The 22,163-nt window shown below is 39.9% G+C and overlaps 4 protein-coding genes and 1 non-coding gene across 5 annotated transcripts in view; 2 read left to right on the top strand and 3 right to left on the bottom strand.

The window, feature by feature from the left end:
- The window catches only part of LOC133619319 (uncharacterized), a 455,654-nt gene that overhangs the window by 32,887 nt on the left and 400,604 nt on the right, over nucleotides 1-22,163 (bottom strand). The gene's annotated exons all lie outside the window — the stretch shown is intronic.
- The window catches only part of LOC133619862 (uncharacterized), a 498,075-nt gene that overhangs the window by 218,386 nt on the left and 257,526 nt on the right, over nucleotides 1-22,163 (bottom strand). The window lies entirely within an intron of this gene.
- LOC133619284 (uncharacterized) overlaps nucleotides 1-22,163 on the top strand; it is a 360,072-nt gene that overhangs the window by 210,582 nt on the left and 127,327 nt on the right. The window lies entirely within an intron of this gene.
- LOC133619275 (uncharacterized) overlaps nucleotides 1-22,163 on the top strand; it is a 53,297-nt gene that overhangs the window by 10,042 nt on the left and 21,092 nt on the right. The window lies entirely within an intron of this gene.
- Nucleotides 21,344-21,416, bottom strand: trnak-cuu (transfer RNA lysine (anticodon CUU)). The gene has a single exon. It is a non-coding gene; the product is annotated as a tRNA-Lys (tRNA).

Raw genomic sequence — 22,163 nt, 5'->3', positions numbered from 1 at the left:
ATAAACAACTTTAACACTGTTACAAATATGCGCCACACTGTGAACCCACACCAAACAAGAATGACAAACACATTTCGGGAGAAAATCCGCACCGTAACACAAAATAAACACAACAGAACAAATACCCAGAATCCCTTGCAGCACTAACTCTTCCTGGACGCTACAATACACACCCCCGTACCCCCCACCTCAACCCCCCCGCCCCCAACCCCGCCCACCTCAACCTCCTCATGTCCAAAATTCCAAGCTGCTGTTTTGAGGCATGTTAAAAAAAATAATGCACTTTGTGACTTCAATAATAAATATGGCAGTGCCATGTTGGCATTTTTTTTTCCATAACTTGAGTTGATTTATTTTGGAAAACCTTGTTACATTGTTTAATGCATCCAGCGGGGCATCACAACAAAATTAGGCATAATAATGTGTTAATTCCACGACTGTATGTATCGGTATCGGTTGATATCGGAATCGGTAATTAAGAGTTGGACAATATCGGAATATCGGATATCGGCAAAAAGCCATTATCGGACATCTCTAATCAGCAGTGTACAGAATTGAGATCAAATTTAAAAAAGTAAATAATTGGGGTATAAATGGAAATAAAATGGAAAATATAACAATAAGAATAAAAATAAAAAGCAAAAATAAGAATAAAAATAACAGTAAAATAAGAATATAACAAGAGAAACTAGGCAGTAGTGACCATGTTATGAAAATGTATTGCAATGTTAATTGCACTGTTCTTTGTTGCAGTTAATTTCAGTATCAATCAATCAATCATGTTTATTTATATAGCCCTAAATCACAAGTGTCTCAAAGGGCTGCACAAGCCACAACGACATCCTCGGTACAAAGCCCACATAAGGGCAAGGAAAAACTCACCCCAGTGGGACGTCGATGTGAATGACTATGAGAAACCTTGGAGATATGTGGGTAACCCCCCCCTCTAGGGGAGACCGAATGCAATGGATGTCGAGTGGGTCTGACATAATATTGTGAGAGTACAGTCCATAGTGGATCCAACATAATAGTAAGAGTCCAGTCCATAGTGGGGCCAGCAGGAAACCATCCCGAGCGGAGACGGGTCAGCAGCGCAGAGATGTTCCCAGCCGATGCACAGTCGAGCGGTCCACCCCGGGTCCCGACTCTGGACTGCCAGCACTTCATCCATGGCCACCGGACTTGTGCCCCCCCCCCCCCCCTCCACAAGGAAGAGGGGAGCAGAGGAGAAAAGAAAAGAAATGGCAGATCAACTGGTCTAAAAAGGGGGTCTATTTAAAGGCTAGAGTATACAAATGAGTTTTAAGATGGGACTTAAATGCTTCTACTGAGGTAGCATCTCTAACTGTTACCGGGAGGGCATTCCATAGTACTGGAGCCCCAATAGAAAACGCTCTATAGCCCGCAGACTTTCTTTGGGCTCTGGGAATCACTAATAAGCCGGAGTTCTTTGAACGCAGATTTCTTGCCGGGACATATGGCAAGCTGTATTGTCATTGTTTTGCATCCCCCTGTCATCCTAGTACCCCCCAAACCCCTCAAAAACAAGAAAACATTTTTACAAAAATTAGGAGTATTTTATTTGACCTAAGCAAAATTACCTGGTGTCTGGTGGTAATTTAATTCAGGTCTTTATGTCTGGTAGATTTTAGACTATTGTGTCGTAGTGACCCAAATTAATAAAAATAGCTTTAGATTGAAACTATTTAGTACACACTTCAAAGAACCCTCGCTCAAATAATTTATGAGTAAACAAGGGCTACATGTGGACTCGTCAGACCATAGAACACTTTTCCACTTTGCATCAGTCCATCTTAGATGAGCTCGGGCCCAGCGAAGCCGGGGCGTTTCTGGGTGTTGTTGATAAATGGCTTTCGCTTTGCATAGTAGAGTTTTAACTTGCACTTACAGATGTAGCGACGAACTGTAGTTACTGACAGTGGTTTTCTGAAGTGTTCCTGAGCCAATGTGGTGATATCCTTTACACACCGATGTCGGTTTTTGATGCAGGCCTCGAATTTTAACTTTTTAAGGTCACGACAAGTGTTGCCTTAAAAGAGGGCTCATATTTTAGGGCACCAAGGCAAACATTATTTTCTTTCGAGGCATGTATATATATATATATATATATATATATATATATATATATATATATATATATATATATATATAATTATTTTTTTTTTATTCATTATTAATATAAACTTGTCAGCTTTTTAATCATTTCATGATGCCTTTACATTTTGGTAAAGGGAGGTATTTTTACAGTAGCCTGCTCACAGCCAGATTAGATTTTCATGCGAAAATATTGTAATATTTGGCTTGAAATCTTTTAAATTTCCACATGCCAGTATATCAAAATAGGGTATTAAAGTTTTTTGGCTGTTTAATTTCTCATTATTTAACATCATCTCCCTGTATTTTCTGGTGGTGAGTACAAACCGAGTACGAGAGACAACAGATATATTTATCATAAATAGATCAATAGAAGCACTAAATGCTTTGAGAGAATCAGAAATGTGTACAAAGATGATTTCCCAGGACTCATTGAAGAGTATATTGATTGGTTTGTATAAGATCTGTAAAACAATTAAAATTGGAGGCAACGGCAAGGAAAAAGTCATAAAAATAGGATGGAAGAGAGTCTGGCAACTACTGAATATGTTTTTTTATGACATTTTGAACATTTATTTAAACAAATATAAACTTTTATGTGTTGCCATTTGGAAAGTTGTTGCCTTTCGTTTTGTTGTTATGTATCGCCTTGTTATTTAAATAAAGATTAAGTAAAAAGTGGTGTTCATATTTCTCACACTGACTTAAAAGTTATAGGAACCCTCTCTCGAGGTGGCCCCTCTCAACAGCCGAAACGTCTTTGTACGGACAAAACTCCGACTAAAAAGCAGGTTACTGTGGTGGAATCATTTACTATTAAACGGTATCATGTATGATGAGAGAGAAACACCATGGAGCAGTCGCTCTGTACATCGTTAAATATGTGGTGGAAGACCTTGTTATCCACTTACTAAAACTACTTAATTATTTAGTTGCATGAACAGAAGTATTTAATTCAAACATAAGTTTTTCCTTCTATAGTGCAATTTACATCTGTTGTGGAAAAAAAAAAATAACTCAATTAAAATGTAAATTTACAACACAACAAATGTGTGTTGAAGGAGATACATCATGCAAAACTTTTTTTTTTTTTTTACATTAGAACTGACTGAGTCATGTTATATACTGGGGAATTAAAAATATCTAACTAATTAGGATCCACATTAAATAAGATTATTATCCAATTGTTGATTTTTTTATATATATATTTAGAGGGGAACATTATCACAATTTCAGAAGGGTTAAAACCATTAAAAATCAGTTCCCAGTGGCTTATTTTATTTTTCAAAGTTTTTTTTCAAAATGTTACCCATCACGCAATATCCCTAAAAAAAAGCTTCAAAGTGCCTGATTTTAACCATCGTTATATACACCCGTCCATTTTCCTGTGATGTCACACAGTGATGCCAACACAAAAAAACATGCCGCATAGAACAGCAAGCTATAGCGATTTTAGCTCGGATTCAGACTCGGATTTCAGCGGCTTAAGCGATTCAACAGATTACGCATGTATTGAAACGGATGGTTGTAGTGTGGAGGCAGGTAGCGAAAACGAAATTGAAGAAGAAACTGAAGCTATTGAGCCATATCGGTTTGAACCGTATGCAAGCGAAACCAACGAAAACGACACGACAGCAAGAATTCGGCGATCGCCTTCTAACCAACGATTGGTATGTGTTTGTTTGGCATTAAAGGAAACTAACAACTATGAACTAGGTTTACAGCATATGAAATACATTTGGCAACAACATGCACTTTGAGAGTGCAGACAGCCCAATTTTCATCAATTAATATATTCTGTAGACATACCCTCATCCGCGCTCTTTTCTTAAAGCTGATCTGTCCAATTTTGGAGTTGATGTCAGCAGGCCAGGGAAGCTAGGGTCGATATTCTTCTCTTGATCATCTTCGGTGGCATAAGGGACGGTGTGAGCCAAGACATCCAGGGGGTTTAGCTCGCTCGTCTGCGGGAACAAACTGCCGCCATTGCTTGCCGTGCTACCGAGGTCCTTTGTCCCTGAATTGCTCACACACTCCGGCAGATTCAATAGGGGTCTGGCGGCAGATTTCTTTGACTTTATCGTTGGAAATGCATCTGCTTTGAGTGTCGCAGGATATCCACACATTCTTGCCATCTCTGTCGTAGCATAGCTTTCGTCGGTAAAGTGTGCGGAACAAACGTCCAATTTCTTGCCACTTTCGCATCTTTGGGCCACTGGTGCAACTTGAATCCGTCCCTGTTCGTGTTGTTACACCCTCCGACAACACACCGACGAGGCATGATGTCTCCAAGGTACGGAAAACAGTCGAAAAAACGGAAAATTACAGAGCTGATTTGACACGGTGTTTGAGAAAATGGCGGATTGCTTCCCGAGAGCGAATATTAGAAAGGCGTTTAATTCGCCAAAATTCACCCATTTAGAGTTCGGAAATTGGTTTAAAAAAATATATGGTCTTTTTTCTGCAACATCAAAGTATATATTGACGCTTACATAGGTCTGGTGATAATGTTCCCCTTTAATACCGGTATATTTTAGAAAGCGATATATATTTGAGACTATACCGTCATACCGGTATCTTTTGATGTGCCTTTGTTACGGCCATTTGCTCTTCTCTGCGCCTGACGGGCGAAGCACAGGGCGTCCTCTTTGGCTCAGCCCCGCCCCTTGTGTGTTTATGTAGGCTTCTCTGACGCACCACAACAAACTTTTGTTTAAAAATATTTCGGCGCAATGCCGACTTCTCGACTCCTGAGTGATGCAAGGCTTTGGTCAGCGACTGCATTTGGCGATTGATGAGTGACTACAGCTTTATTTACACATACACCAATTTGCTTGGTAACTTACACTCTGCGTGTATGTAGAACACAACTACACGACATAGTCACAACACAAACACAATTTCATGATCATTGATGTACACCTCTGTAATCCAAAAAGGAGGAGAGGAAAACACCCTCTTTGTTTTTCTCAATCAAAGTAGTGTAGCTGCTGTTCTTAGCATCACTCTAAGTAAAAAAACAAACAAACATTTAATGCTCAGTTTGCTGTGAGAGATTACCTCAGAAGGATACTATGGTAACACATTTAAACACACTGATTGTCAAATTAAATAAGTCCAATACCACATGCTGTGTGTATGATACCAGATTCCTCATGTGATAACAAAAAATGCACCTTTGATTGTAGCTATACTGAACAACTAAATGGTTTTTTTCCTCTCCGATGTGTTTAATTATGTGTTGATTAAAACCCATCCATCCATCCATTTTCTACTGCTTTTTTCCTTTGGGGTCGCGAGGGGCGCTGGAGCCTATCTCAGCTACAATCGGGCGGAAGGCGGGGTACACCCTGGACAAGTCGCCATCTCATCGCAGGGCCAACACAGATAGACAGACAACATTCACACACTAGGGCCAATTTAGTGTTGCCAATCAACCTGACCTGGAAAAAAAGCTTTTACCACATAATAAACAATTAGGTTTTATCTCCGCTGTGTGTTCTCATGTGTCGAGTCAAACTTTGTTTTCCAGAAAAGCTTTCACCACAAACTGAACAGTTAATGTTTTTTCTCCTGCGTGACTTCTGCAGTTTGGCCAAACTGAACTTGAAATAAAGGCTGTTGCCACATACTGAACAATCAAGTGTTTTCCCTCCGGTGTGTGTATTCATCTGCTCTTCCATAGGGGCCTTTTGAGAAAAGTCTTTCCCACACACTGAACATTTCAACGCTATTTCCCCAGTGTGCGTTTTCATGTGTTGAGTCACAAGACTCTCTCCAGGAAAGCCTTTACCACAAACTGAACATTTAAATGTTTTTCCTCCAGTGTGAGTTCTCATGTGGTTGGTCAAACAGAACTTCAAAGAGAAGGTTTTGCCGCAAACTGAACAATTGAATGGTTTTTCTCCGGTGTGCGTCTTCATGTGTCGAGTCAACAGGCTCTTTCGGGAAAAGTCTTTCCCACAGACTGAACAATGAAATGTTTTTTCTCCAGTGTGCGTTTTCATGTGTTCCGTCACGTGGGTCTTTTGGGAAAAGCCTTTATAGCATACTGAACATTTAAAGGTTTTCTCTCCAGTGTGCGTTTTCATGTGTCGAGTCACAAGGCTCTTTCCAGTAAAGCCTTTACCACAAACTGAACATTTGAAGCTTTTCTCTGCAGTGTGAGTTTTCATGTGTTTGGCCAAACTGATCTTTGAAGTACAACTTTTACCACATTCTGAACAATTAAATTGATTTTCTCCCGTGTGTGTTCTCATGTGTTGAGTCAAATCGCTCTTTTTTGAAAAGTTTTTAGCACAAATTGAGCAGCTCCAACATGTTGTACTGGTCTTCTTTTTAGAGCATTCAGATTGTTTGTTATCAGTGTGAGTCCTCATATCACCTTCATAGTCTGTATCGCCGCTCAAAGTAACTTCAGCCTCGTTTTCAGCCTCACTATCTGATAGTGGAGCTAAGAGGTTGTCTACTTGTGGTTTCTCTTCATCATCTTCAGTCTTCACAGAGAGAATACTCAGTGGAAACTTGGTGTAATCAGCTTCCTCTCGTCCTAGAAGACACTCTCCCTCCTGAGTGATGCAGAGTTCCTCCTCTTCCTTTTTAATGCAGGGTGGTTGTGGAGTCTCCTGCTTCAAAGTGGAGCTCCCCCCTAACTGAGGGGAAACTTCTTCTGGATTACCAATCATCTGCTGGACGTCTGCAGGACAAAAACAACACAAAGACACTTTACACACTTTCTTCTATGTACTGTATGTGTGTGTAGTGTTTCATGGCCATTCATTTAGTGCCTTGGCAGAAGGATGGAACCAGAATCACAACAAACAGAACATCTGTTTCCATGGATATTTGGTTAATACAAACCTAACTCAACATTGTAGTTACATTTTGTTAAAGGGGAACATTATCACCAGACCTATGTAAGCGTCAATATATACCTTGATGTTTCAGAAAAAAGACCATATATTTTTTAACCGATTTCCGAACTCTAAATGGGTGAATTTTGGCGAATTAAACGCCTTTCTAATATTCGCTCTCGGAGCGACGACGTCGTCACATCGGGAAGCAATCCGCCATTTTCTCACTTTCGTCGGTGTGTTGTCGGAGGGTGTAACAACACGAACATGGACGGATTCAAGTTGCACCAGTGGCCCAAAGATGCGAAAGTGGCAAGAAATTGGACGAAATTTGTTCAAAATACGAGACTGTGGGGAAAGCCGACGAAATGGTCAGTCGTTTGTTCCGCACACTTTACCGACGAAAGCTATGCTACGACAGAGATGGCAAGAATGTGTGGATATCCTGCGACACTCAAAGCAGATGCTGACATCAACTCCAAAACTGGACGGATCAGCTTTCAGGAAAAGAGAGCGGATGAGGGTATGTCTACAGAATATATTAATTGATGAAAACTTTATTCATTACTCGCGGTTTTATGTAAATTATTATACATAAACTGTGTTTACCAGTAATTTAGCTTAAAAACATGTATTTTTTTCAATCATTCGAGTACATTCGGGTAGTGTTGTGTAATGCAGTATTTTGTGTCTATTTAGGTATGGTTAACCTGAGTGCTGAAATCGTGGAAAAATATATGTTCTTAGCGCGCCTGAAATGGGCTGTCTGCACTCTCAAAGTGCATGTTGTTGCCAAATGTATTTCATATGCTGTAAACCTAGTTCATAGTTGTTAGTTTCCTTTAATGCCAAACAAACACATACCAATCGTTGGTTAGAAGGCGATCGCCAAATTCGTCCTCGCTTTCTCCCGTGTCGCTGGCTGTCGTGTCGTTTTCATCGGTTTCGCTTGTATACGGTTCAAACCGATATGGCTCAATAGCTTCAGTTTCTTCTTCAATTTCGTTTTCGCTACCTGCCTCCACACTACAACCATCCGTTTCAATACATGCGTAATCTGTTGAATCGCTTAAGCCGCTGAAATCCGAGTCTGAATCCGAGCTAATGTCGCTATAGCTTGCTGTTCTATGCGCCATGTTTGTTTGTGTTGGCATCACTATGTGACGTCACAGGAAAATGGACGGGTGTTTATAACGATGGTTAAAATCAGGCACTTTGAAGCTTTTTTTAGGGATATTGCGTGATGGGTAAAATTTTGAAAATTTTTTCGAAAAATAAAATAAGCCACTGGGAACTGATTTTTAATGGTTTTAACCCATCTGAAATTGTGATAATGTTCCCCTTTAAATATTGAGGACATTACCATGAATTGATTAACGTGGACCCCGACTTAAACAAGTTGAAAAACGAATTTGGGTGTTACCATTTCAGTGTTTCCCACAGGGCAGGCATCTATTTGTGGTGGTGTGGTCGGGGGGCGGGGGTGGCGGCGGCAGCGGCAGCGGCGATGACCAAGAAGAACGCGGAGTTGGAATATAATTACAACATTTTATGTACATATTTATATACAGATTTGAACAATTAGTTATTCACTGAAATATATTTATTAATTGTGGTTCTTACAAAAAATATATCTTATAAAATATAAAAGCTAAAATGTCTCTTAAAGCTCTGCCCCTTTAATTAGTGCATACTAAATAATTTAACTTTAGCCTACTACTACAACCATATTATTTACCAGCAACATAAAGTGAAACAGAGGCAGAGGTGTCCTGACACAGTCAGTCCACCTCCTCCTCCTCCTCCTGCTGCTGCTGACCAGGTGGCACTGGAGCTAGTCGCTCTATGTTTTGTCGTGGTCCTCTCTATAAGGCACATAAGAATATAAATTAGGACCCTTTTCATGAGAAAAGTGCATTTCTGATCTGACCCTGCTTTACTTTTCAGTGTTTGCTGAGTCTCACCTGTTCCCTCTGCCCTAATTTTTCTACTTGCCCGACTTCTCAAATCTACTTGCCCCAATATTTTTACTTGTCCTGCCTAGGTTTTTTTCTGGCTGTGTAGTGCTCATGGCTTATATCTTACTAAAATTCTTCCCGTTGACTATTTACAACACTACACAGTATTTATTATTATTATTTATAATTACATTTAAATGGCATTGCATACATGTAAAATTAAATGCTATTTCACATTATTTGACCAGTAGCATGTACACCCATCTGAACAGGTCAGCCACCTGTTTAAAGCCCGATCACAGTTGAAATCTTGAAATGAAGGGCCTTTAATGGCCAAAACATTAACCTGGACAACATTTTAACAGCTGGTTGGCTCACATTTTATTCTTTTCATTGCATTCACATGCTGCAGTGGACAGTGGACATTTTAGCTTGAGTATTAACGTAGTATCTAAAGCACCGTCTCCACGTGTGTTTATTGACAACAGGGTTATAACCTGGACACGTTAGCTCGTCGGTATGAAAACAGGTGATTGTTATTACGTGCGTCTGCCCCGGACCCCGAATAAAACAGCGGCGGTGTTAAAGAAGCAGCGTCAGGCTGCTCACCGTCAGTGAAACGCTCGGTGAAATCGCGGATTAACGTTAAATATATGACGAGCCGCGAGCGATGCAGCTATAACCTATCTACCTATAACCTATATTACCCTCGTATTTTGATCCCGTCCGTCCTCGTCTTCGTCTTCTGGCCCACCAGGTGAATTAAGTGCTATTGGCGGAGTTACAATGCATAGTAGGCTACTGCCACCTACTGCACCGGAGTTGTAACTACAAGGTAAATTCACAGACAGAGTCCCATTGCTTTTAAGAGCGGTCGAGCGAGTCAAAAGCCGAAAAATCCATTTGTGGCGGACGTAATTCTTTCGTGGCTGGCCGCCACAAATAAATGAATGTGTGGGAAACACTGCATTTAGTGGTCAATTGTACGGAATATGTACTGTACTGTGCAATCTACTTATAAAAGTTTCAATCAATCATCAAACAGTCGTGTAAGTGACGTCTCATGATAATGGTGATATTTGATAAACTACTTCATTGAAGCGGGATGTTCTTCTCTTCACACACTGCACATCTCTTACTCTTCCCCAAAATGTCTTCTTTCAAATCATTATTTTCTTCACACAAGCGCTTGTTTTGCTCTTCCACTTTCTTCATTTGACTTTTGCATTCTTTCATCTCCTCTGATGTGAACTCCACTGCCTTCTTCAAGCTAACAATCATGGCGGCTCTTTCTTTACATTCTTCAACTAAGTGGGCTAATTTCTCATTAACGCTCTTTTCAGGGTTTATGATAGCTCACTCACCTTCGTCTTCATCTTTCGTCTTTATCTCCGTTGGTGATTTGCTGGAAGTTGATTCTCTTTCATGTTCTCTTTAAGCGGAAGTCGCCATCTTAGCATAGCAGTAGTCGTCCATCTTCTATCACGTCTTCAATCTTCACTTCAGATAACACTCCATCGCTCCAAACACAACTTCCGTTTTGAAGACATTGTAAAGACGAATCTTTGAAAATGTATATCTCTGTAAGATCGTAAAATGTTCAACTTCTTTCGGAAGCCACAGCCGTAAAGTCCGCCATGTTACTTCTTCTTCTTCTTCTTTGGTTTAAAGGCGGTTGGCAAGCAACCTTCTGGTGTGCATTACCGCCACCTTCTGGTATGGAGTGTGAACCGAGCTTGAACCCTACTCTAGATTCTTTTACTTAACCCATTGGCGTTGTTAGGCCTATTTTAGGGGGGCTCAAGCCCCCCTAAAATATTTGGTGCTTTTTTTTTTTTTTTACAAATACATGCCGACACATTCATTATAAAGTGGCCCGAATATGAGTTTAAATAAATAATCATATAACCTGTTATTATTCACTCAGTTTCCCCTCACTTCGTAGCGTAAGGTAGAGAGCCCCTTTAGTGCGTCGGTATCCAATCCATTCCACTTGTTCATATAGAAAATGCCCACATCACTCAAATTCCAGTCCGCATTTTCTCTGCGACCTTGCTTGCGGTCCTGCAGGTGTACGAAGCACATTATCTTCCTTTACAATGAGTGAAGCTGCACGAAACCTTGTGTGTACAATTGTAAATAATTTAGTTTTTAAGTTTTGTGTTTCTTGTAGAATCTATATAAAGTAATGTACATTAGCCTATTGTTAAAATAATGAAAAAACATCATTAAATATATTTTGTTTTATTGTATTGTTACATTAATAGCTGTTGTATTATTATAGGATGGCTTGTTAAACATTTCATAGGATTTTCAGAGGGAGGAAAAACCAAGGCATTTAATATAAAATGTAAAATGAATAAATACATAAAAAGAAAAAGAAAAAAAATGGTTAAAAGCCATCGTCCCGGGGAGCATTTAATTTTGTCCTGTGCATTTTTTTTTAAAATAATAATAATAACAATGAATAATTTCTAAGTCTTTGTTAGCCGTTTGTGAAGTTTTGTGCTTGTGCGTAACGTTCGCTCGCATCCTGTGCATCTCCTGGGGGCTAAGCCCCCCCTGTCCTTAAAAGCTAGTGACGCCCCTGACTTAACCCAGTCTTTTTTAAAGTGTATAAAATGTTTTGTATCCTACGTGTTCTGAGTGCAATCCTAAAATCCGTTTTTATTGTGTTCTATCTGAATTATATTCTTCTTTATTGTGGTTCATCTCTACCATGAATTGATTTACGTCAGGGGTGTCAAACCCAAATACAGAGTGGGCCAAAATTTAAAACTGAACAAAGCCGCGGGCCAAGGTTGAACAAATTAACCTTTTAATAGAGACCCAAACAAGTTTTGCATTGAATATTGAACAAGCAAGGCTTATATAACTTTATAGTGACATGTAAAATGGAGTTTCAAATAATAATAATAATAATTAAAAAATATCAATGGTGTAACTGTTGCTACTAATAATTATTATAATTTGTTTTATTTCTCTAAAAACAGAATAATAAGTTAAGTTCATAAAAGGGAATTCAAATCAAAATGCATAAAAGTTCATAAGAAGGCTATATTTAAGTTACTATGGTTAAAAATGTAATTTCATGCCCTTTTGTTAAGTTTGTGGGCATACTTTTATTTTGAAGTGTCTCGTTTGGTCTGTCGTCTGATGTAAGGAAGCTACTTCCGGGTATGAGTAAACATTTTTGATGCCATGTGAAGGCAGAAAGAGAGAGACTGACTGTCCCAAAGACTAAAAAGTGTCACAAGGACTCTAAGTGTTTGGGCTAAAAGAGCCTGAAGATCACAATTTCCTCCTAAAAGAAGCAAGCAGGCAAACGAGGTATTTGTTTGTAATTTCTGCTTGTATTTACTTAGGTAAAATGTTCGATCCACATGCTGTGCATGTTGTTATTTTTACGTTTCATCCATCCATCCATCTTCTTCCGCTTATCCGAGGTCGGGTCGCGGGGGCAGCAGCCTAAGCAGGGAAGCCCAGACTTCCCTCTCCCCAGCCACTTCGTCCAGCTCCTCCCGGGGGATCCCGAGGCGTTCCCAGGCCAGCCGGGAGAAATAGTCTTCCCAACGTGTCCTGGGTCTTCCCCGCGGCCTCCTACCGGTCGGACGTGCCCTAAACACCTCCCTAGGGAGGCGTTCGGGTGGCATCCTGACCAGATGCCCGAACCACCTCATCTGGCTCCTCTCGATGTGGAGGAGCAGAGGCTTTACTTTGAGCTCCTCCCGGATGGGAGGATTTTTACGTTTATAACGTGCTTTATTTTATTTCAGTTTTCACGGTGAATTTGAAGGGAAAAGAAGCCTTCAAATAAATCAGTTGAAGAAAGCCATTGTGTCTGTGCTATTTGGAGGGAGTTACAAATGACATATCAAATACAATTTAAATACAAATTGAATGCCTCTTTTCTATTTGCAGCCTTCTGAGGTAAATATCAACATTAACTTTTTCCACAGGCTAATACATTTGAAAATAAAATAACAATGAATAAACCAACCATTCAGGACTTTAAACTGCTCAGTTTGAAACACACTGATCTAATCTGATGTGCCCAAGCCAGATACCTGCCATCTTTTCTTGGATGCTAGTTCAATAATGTCGGGGCTCAGGCTTTGAGCTGAGGCAACCTTCATTATCGAACGAAGGTGTTCATCAGTCATTATATCTCGTAGTGCACCCGGACCACAGTCTTGGGGGCGTGCCTTAAAGGCACTGCCTTTAACGTCCTCTACGAGCTGTCGTCACGTCCGCTTTTCATCCATTCTAACAAGTTATGTGCGGCTTCAGTACGCACACACACGTGAATGCAAGGCATACTTGATCAACAGCGATACAGGCTACACTGAGGGTGGCCGTATAAACAACTTTAACACTGTTACAAATATACGCCACACTGTGAATCCACACCAAACAAGAATGACAAACACATTTCGGGAGAACATCCGCACCGTAACACAACATAGACACAACAGAACAAATGCCCAGAACCCTTTGCAGCACTAACTCTTCCGGGACGCTACAAAATACACCCCCCGCTACCACCAAACCCGCCCTCCCACACACACACCTTTTCGGGAGGGGCACTGAAATTTGGGAGTCTCCCGGGAAGGTTGGCAAGTATGAGAATTAGCGGTGAATGCGGTGTTACCGCGGCACCGCCGCTGTATATAATCGGCGGGCCAGCTCTAGTGGTAATTTGATATCGCCTCAAGGGCCAAGTGAAATTACACGGGCCAGAGTTTGACACGCATGATTTACGTGGACTTAAACAAGTTGAAAAACTTATTGGGGTGTTACCATTTAGTGGTCAATTGTATGGAATATGTACTTCACTGTGCAATCTACTAATAAAAGTTTCAATAAATCAATTAATCAAATGTTTACTTCTGTTTTAGTGCTTGCTTGCTTTAAGTATCTATCTGCTAACTCGGTGCCCACAACTCCTACCTGAGAAATGTTACCACACTTCCCACTTTATTTACTCTGCAGATTGCCTGAACTATTTCATGAACTAAATCTTGTCTTGTTTCTGATGCTATGTTTTTTATGCTCATCAATGCACTGCTGGAGTCCGAGCACACGACGGCTTTCCTTGCTTTATATTCCTCTATCCAGTTAACTGCCATATTGATTGCGATCAATTCCCCCGTAAAAAAAAATATGAATTTTCGCTGATTCTTTTATTCAATACTTTGTTTCCTTGTGGGATAACTGCTGCAGCTCCTACTTTATTATCTATAGTTTTTGATGCATCTGTATGACATACTCTGAGTAGGGATGTCCGATAATATCGGCTTGCCGATAAATGCGTTAAAATGAAATATCGTAAATTATTGGTATTATTATTATTATTATTATTGGTTTTTTTTTTATTATCGGCATCGGGTTTTTTTTTTTTATTTATCTATTTTTATTTATTTTTATTAAATCAACATAAAAAACACAAGATACACTTACAATTAGTGCACCAAACCCAAAAACCTTCCTCCCCCATTTACACTCATTCACACAAAAGGGTTGTTTCTTTCTGTTATTAATATTGTGGTTCCTACATTATATATCAATATATATCAATACAGTCGGCAAGGGATACAGTCCGTAAGCACACATGATTGTGTGCTGCTGATCCACTAATAGTACTAACCTTTAACAGTTAATTTTACTAATTTTCATTCATTACTAGTTTCTATGTAACTGTTTTTATATTGTTTTACTTTCTTTTTTATTCAAGAAAATGTTTTTAATTTATTTATCTTATTTTATTTTATTTTTTTAAAAAGTACCTTATCTTCACCATACCTGGTTGTCCAAATTAGGCATAATAATGCGTTAATTCCACGACTGCATATATCTGTTGATATCGGTATCGGTTGATATCGGTATCGGTATTTGGACAATATCGGATATCGGCAAAAAGCCATTATCGGACATCACTAACTCTGGGTATATTTCCAGGGTGTACTATGCCTTCCGCCCGATTGTAGCTGAGATAGGCTCCAGCGCCCGCCGCGACCCCGGAGGGAATAAGCGGTAGAAAATGGATGGATGGATGGCATCTTTCTATTTGGAAATTACCTAAACTTCCATTTCCTAATAATGTACATTTGGGATATCATAAATCATTGTCAATTTGAATTAACTTTTTCACATATGTCTCCTATTATCCATTCAAAACTATTCATCTTTTTCTTCTCTTTTTCTTGGCAGTTTAGCAGCACTTGATGAGTTGGATGACCTTGCTTGGACCTTTTTAAGTTTGCCCAATAAACTGCTGACAGTTGAGTTATTCTCATGTCTAAAGGTTTTTCTGTCATTTCTACGTGTAATGCTGCCACTGGGGTGGATTTTGTAGTTCCACAACATAACCTGTCAGCAACCTGCGGCTCTCGAGCCACATGCGGCTCTTTAGTGCTGCCCTAATGGCTCCCTGGAGCTTTTTGATGAGGGAAAACATTTTTGTTTGTTTTAATATGGCTTCTGTAGGAGGACTAAAATGACACCTAATTGATAGAACTACCAATGTTCATATTAAACATGCTTCACTGGCGAGCGCCGTTTTGTCTTACTAATTTTGGCAGTCCTTGAACTCACCGTAGTTTGTTTACATGTCCAACTTTCTCCGACGCTGCCACAGAAAGACGTGTTTTATGCCACTCCTTCTTTGTCTCATTTTGCCCACCAAACGTTTTATGCTTTGCGTGAATGCACAAAGGTGAGCTTTGTTGATGTTATTGACTTGTGTGGAGTTGTCACCACTGTGGGCGGTCCCTTACAGGGGGACGTTCCATTCACAATAGAAGAGATCCAATTTGGCATATTTAGAAATGATGGTAACATAGAAATGTTTGACAGCATTATTAAGCTGCAAGCAAACTTTTTTTTTTTAGATAAATGTCGATTTCTTAAAGTAAAACCTACATTTTCTAATTGGCTTAATGGTCAATTACATCTTGGAAAACGGTTAAAAGTACAAAAGCCCTTAAATTGATATCGATATTGAAAAAAGTGATTTGATTTATCCCTTATTTTTTGTCTTTTTGAATTTTATATTTAATCATATTGTTTATTATTATTTGTTATACTCTATTTGTGTTTGCTTTTATTTTCTTTCCTTGACATGTTTTGTTAATGTCATAATTTGCTCAACCAGACGGATGTGTACAATTGTTGAATGTGTTGAAAGTGTCTTGACTTTGTATGTACATTGCAGTGACGTGCGGTGAGGTTGATGGCTGGTGAGGCACTGACTTCATCACAGTCAGATTTACAAACATATGAACCCTAAAGAGTATCTTATTCACCATTTGATTGGCAGCAGTTAACGGGTTATGTTTAAAAGCTCATACCAGCATTCTTCCCTGCTTGGCACTCAGCATCAAGGGTTGGAATTGGGGGTTAAATCACCAAAAATGATTCCCGGGCGCGGCCACCGCTGCTGCCCACTGCTCCCCTCACCTCCCAGGGGGTGATCAAGGGGATGGGTCAAATGCAGAGGACAAATTTCACCACACCTAGTGTGTGTGTGACAATCATTGGTACTTTAACTTAACTTTAACTTTACACATACAAACTGTAGCACACAAAAAAGCACATTTAATTTAAAAATTTTTTTATTATGGTCTTACCTTTACTTATAAATGAAGTCCATGCGCAGCTCCTTTTGAACAAAAGCATCGATAACTTGTTTATAGAAGTCTTCCTTATCTTTCTTCAGTTTTAAAAGTCTCTCTGTCTCAATGGAGATCTTCTTTTAATTATTACCTCCTGCTTCGATTGAAAGTCCAGTTTAGAAAACTGTTTTATTTCAGATATGTAATCCTCCATGTTAAAAGTCCAGGCGAGAGGAAAAAATAAACGATCGCTGCTAACTGTTGCTGCTTGTTGTCACTTCTTCTGCAGCCGAGTAGTCGCAAGAATGATCTCTGGGATCACTACTGCCCTCTACCACCAGGAGGCGGGATTACTGCGAGCCTCACACAGTGCGTCTTTGCAGCAGTTTTATGATTGCTCAGCACAAGAAATACGTTACACACATACAGTTGATGACAAAATACACTGTACATTATATACCTCAGCTAACTAAACTATGGAAATGTATAATATAATTCATATAGCAATACGGTCTCAGTGCACAGCAGGCCAGCAGTTAGCCGAGTCATTGCGCAATCCATGGTGAGGCTCAACTCGCTGCTGACTCACCACAAGTCTCTTCTCAGTATTTGAACGGCAAATGTGAAAATTCAACGATTTTGATTAAAAATAATCTAAAACTGGTGAAGTTAAATGGAAAATAACTTTATAGTATAATCACTGGAGACATATAACAATTTAATTATTTTTTTTTCTTTTTACATTTTTTTTCTTTCCATGATGGCAGGTGAGGCCCAGCCTCACCTGCCTCCCCTGACTGCACGTCACTGGTACATTGTGGATATATGTTTGTTGTTCAATAAAAAACAAACAAAAAAAAACCAAAACCTGGTCGCCTCTAATGTATTTGGATCGGTTTGCCCATGCACAAAAAAACAGCAACTTATATTTCCTCTTTAACGATAGTTTTGTTTATTTGTTTTTCAAAATAAAGACATGACGTCACTGTTAAGCATACTTGCCAACCCTCCCGGATTTTCCGGGAGACTCCCGAAATTCAGCGCCTCTCCCGAAAATTTCCCGGGACAAATTTTCTCCCGAAAATCTCCCGAAATTCAGGCGGACATGAGTGACGTGTCGACAGCCTGTTTTCACGTCCGCTATCCCACAATATAAACAGCATGCCTGCCCAATCACGTTATAACTGTAGAATGATCGAGGGCGAGTTCTTGGTTTCTTATATGGGTTTATTGTTAGGCAGTTTCATTAACGTCCTCCCAGGCGGTAACAACACACAACAACAGCAGTCACGTTTTCGTCTACCGTAAAGCAGTTCGTCTGCCGTAAACAGCAATGTTGTGACACTCTTAAACAGGACAATACTGCCATCTACTGTACATGCATATGTGACAATAACATCTAGGGCTTTTAGAGAGTGCGGTGCACAACTGCGCACACAACAAGGAGACGAAGCAGAATGCATCATCAGAGAGGGTGTTCAGCATGGTTAGAAAAATAGTGACAGGGAATAGAACAAGGATGGACAATTCAACCCTTAACTCAACAATGAGTAGATGAGTGTTATGTGTGTGTACCGTATTTTCCGCACTATTAGCCGCACCTAAAAACCACAAATTTACTCAAAAGCTGACAGTGCGGCTTTTAATCCGGTGCGCTTTATATATGGATAAATATTAACATTCATTTTCATAAAGTTTCGGTCTCGCAACTTTGGTAAACAGCCGCCATCTTTTTTCCCGGTAGAACAGGAAGCGCTTCTTCTTCTACGCAAGCAACCGCCAAGGTAAGCACCCGCCCCCATAGAACAGGAAGCGCTTCTTCTTCTACTGTAAGCAACCACCCGCCCGCGTAGAAGAAGAAAAAGCGCGCGGATATCACCGTACGTTTCATTTCCTTTGTGTGTTTACATCTGTAAAGACCACAAAATGGCTCCTACTAAGGGACAAGGATCCGGTTCATGAAAAGACGCAATCTCTCCATCCGCACACGGATTACTACCGTATTTCACAGCAACTGATATTCCTGTGAACCGCACTGTGGAACGGGAGCACGTACGGTGAATATTCGCACCACAGGGAATGAGAAGTCATCCTTCACTGTGGTTCTAGCTTGCCATGCTAATGAAACTTCCACCCATGGTGATATTCAAAAGGAAGACCTTGCCAAAAGAGACCTTTCCAGCCTTTCCAGCCGGCGTCATCATAAAAAGCTAACTCGAAGGGATGGATGAAGGAAAGGTGAGCGAGTGGTTAAGGTAAGTTTAAGTTTACGCGAAGAGGCCGGGTGGCTTTTTTCACGCAGCTCTGTCCATGTTGATATACGTATGTTTGTGATTGCACATTTGCGTACATTTTGGGAGTGAACAGAGTTGTTAGAACGCTGGTTTTTAATATATTATTAAAGTTTGACTGACCTATCTGACTGTTTTTTTGACATTCCTTTAGCGCAGTTAGATGCGGCTTACAACACCGGGCGGCTTATAGGTGGACAAAGTTTTGAAATATGCCGTTCATTGAAGGCGCGGCTTTTAACCCAGGGCGCCTTATGGTGCGGAAAATACGGTATATGTGTAAATAAATGAACACTGAAATTCAAGTATTTCTCTTATTTATATATATATATATATATATATATATATATATATATATATATGTATATATATATATTAATAAGGTTATCCAAAAAATAGTGCTCGATACCGTAGTAGAGCGCAATCGAGCGGTATCGAGCACTATTTTTTGGATAACCTTATTAAGAAATAGTCTTGTGATTTTTTTTCCCACACATACATATATATATATATATATATATTGTTAGGATTGAGTTCAAGGGTGGACCCTGGGATGCAGAGAATGGAGGCAAGGTATGCGGTAACAAATGAAAATATTTAATAAGTCCAAAATGGTAACTAAGGGTGATGGGGCAAAAGTGCACACCATGGGAAATATAACAAAAGTAGTCTCTTTCAGAGGTTGGCGGAGCAAAGGTCAGGACGCACACAGCGTGGCAAAAACGAGTCCTCTCAAAACAAGGTGGCTAGGAAAACAAAAACACAACGAGGTCAATATTACAGAAATATGCGAAGGCAACATACCAGGGAATCAGAATCAAGGTAGCACATGTCAGAGCGGAGTTCAGGAACAATAACCGGCAGGGACCAGCTGGTGGAGACGAGCTTAAATGCTACCAGGAAGTGATTAGCAGCAGGTGTGCCTCGTTGGGGACAAAAGACTGGGGAAGAAACTGAAAAACCAATAGAGAAGGCAGGGAGAAGACAACAAACATAACATATATAGCTAGAATTCACTGAAAGTCAAGTATTTCTTATATATATATATATATATACACAGGTAAAAGCCAGTAAATTAGAATATTTTGAAAAACTTGATTTATTTCAGTAATTGCATTCAAAAGGTGTAACTTGTACATTATATTTATTCATTGCACACAGACTGATGCATTCAAATGTTTATTTCATTTAATTTTGATGATTTGAAGTGGCAACAAATGAAAATCCAAAATTCCGTGTGTCACAAAATTAGAATATTACTTAAGGCTAATACAAAAAAGGGATTTTTAGAAATGTTGGCCAACTGAAAAGTATGAAAATGAAAAATATGAGCATGTACAATACTCAATACTTGGTTGGAGCTCCTTTTGCCTCAATTACTGCGTTAATGCGGCGTGGCATGGAGTCGATGAGTTTCTGGCACTGCTCAGGTGTTATGAGAGCCCAGGTTGCTCTGATAGTGGCCTTCAACTCTTCTGCGTTTTTGGGTCTGGCATTCTGCATCTTCCTTTTCACAATACCCCACAGATTTTCTATGGGGCTAAGGTCAGGGGAGTTGGCGGGCCAATTTAGAACAGAAATACCATGGTCCGTAAACCAGGCACGGGTAGATTTTGCACTGTGTGCAGGCGCCAAGTCCTGTTGGAACTTGAAATCTCCATCTCCATAGAGCAGGTCAGCAGCAGGAAGCATGAAGTGCTCTAAAACTTGCTGGTAGACGGCTGCGTTGACCCTGGATCTCAGGAAACAGAGTGGACCGACACCAGCAGATGACATGGCACCCCAAACCATCACCCAACCATGCAAATTTTGCATTTCCTTTGGAAATCGAGGTCCCAGAGTCTGGAGGAAGACAGGAGAGGCACAGGATCCACGTTGCCTGAAGTCTAGTGTAAAGTTTCCACCATCAGTAAGTATTGAGTATTGTACATGCTCATATTTTTCATTTTCATACTTTTCAGTTGGTCAACATTTCTAAAAATCCCTTTTTTGTATTAGCCTTAAGTAATATTCTAATTTTGTGACACACGGAATTTTGGATTTTCATTTGTTGCCACTTCAAATCATCAAAATTAAATGAAATAAACATTTGAATGCATCAGTCTGTGTGCAATGAATAAATATAATGTACAAGTTACACCTTTTGAATGCAATTACTGAAATAAATCAAGTTTTTCAAAATATTCTAATTTACTGGCTTTTACCTGTATATATATAAAGTACTTGACTTGGTGAATTCTAGCTGTAAATATACTCCTCCCCTCTTAACCACGCCCCTAACCAAGCCCCCAACCACGCCTCCCGAAATCGGAGGTCTTAAGGTTGGCAAGTATGCTGTTAAGTAGGAAACGGAAGTAGCTTTTTGATTGATTGATTGAAACTTTTAATAGTAGATTGCACAGTACAGTACATATTCCGTGCAATTGACCACTAAATGGTAACACCCGAATAAGTTTTTACAACTTGTTTATTAAGTCGGGGTCCACGTTAATCAATTCATGGTAAAATTCAATCGCCCAACGTGGGGCTCGAACCCACGACCCTGAGATTAAGAGTCTCATGCTCTACCGACTGAGCTAGCCGGGCCTGACATCTCACGCATGCGCAACCTCATCGAGCGGTGGCAAAGAGAAACGACAAAAGATAAAAATCTGCAACTTCTATTTCCTCTTTTACGAAAGTTATTTCTTGTTATTTCAAAAAAAGAGATGATGTCACTTTGTCAAGTAGGAAACGGAAGTTGCTGACTTCTGGCGCATGCGCAACCTGATCGAGCAAGACCGAAGATGGCGGACCGCGTGGCTGTGGCTTCCCGGAGATTAGAAAAGTTTCAAACCTAAGATATAAATAAGATATGTGTTCGTCTTTTCTAAAGCCCACGAAATGTACGTTTAGTTAGGAGCGACGGAGTGTTACATGAAGTGAAGAGTGAAGACGTGATAGAAGATGGACGACTACTGCTATGCTAAGATGGCGACGTCCGCTAAAAGAGAACATGAAAGAGAATCAACTTCCAGCAAATCACCAACGGAGACTAAGACACAATCTGCAGATGAAGGTGAGTGAGTTGAAGTTTCCAACAACGTAGTTTTGGAGGCTATCGTAAGCCTTGAAAAGAGCGTTGATGATGACTTAGTTGAAGAATGTAAAGAAAGAGCCGCCATGATTGTTAGCTTGAAGAAAGCAGTGGAGTTCACATCAGAGGAGATGAAAGAATGCAAAAATAAAATAAAGAAACTGGAAGAGCAAAACAAGCGCTTGTGTAAAAAAATATTTTAAAGAAGAGATCACGGATGAAGCCCTGTTATTTTGACCAGCTCCCCTTCTTTGCCA

The sequence above is a fragment of the Nerophis lumbriciformis genome, linkage group LG20 (assembly GCF_033978685.3).
Source record: "Nerophis lumbriciformis linkage group LG20, RoL_Nlum_v2.1, whole genome shotgun sequence".
NCBI classification, from domain to species: Eukaryota; Metazoa; Chordata; class Actinopteri; order Syngnathiformes; family Syngnathidae; genus Nerophis; species Nerophis lumbriciformis.
The sequence above is the reverse complement of the archived record's forward strand: the minus strand, read 5'-3'. Positions and strand labels throughout refer to the sequence as shown.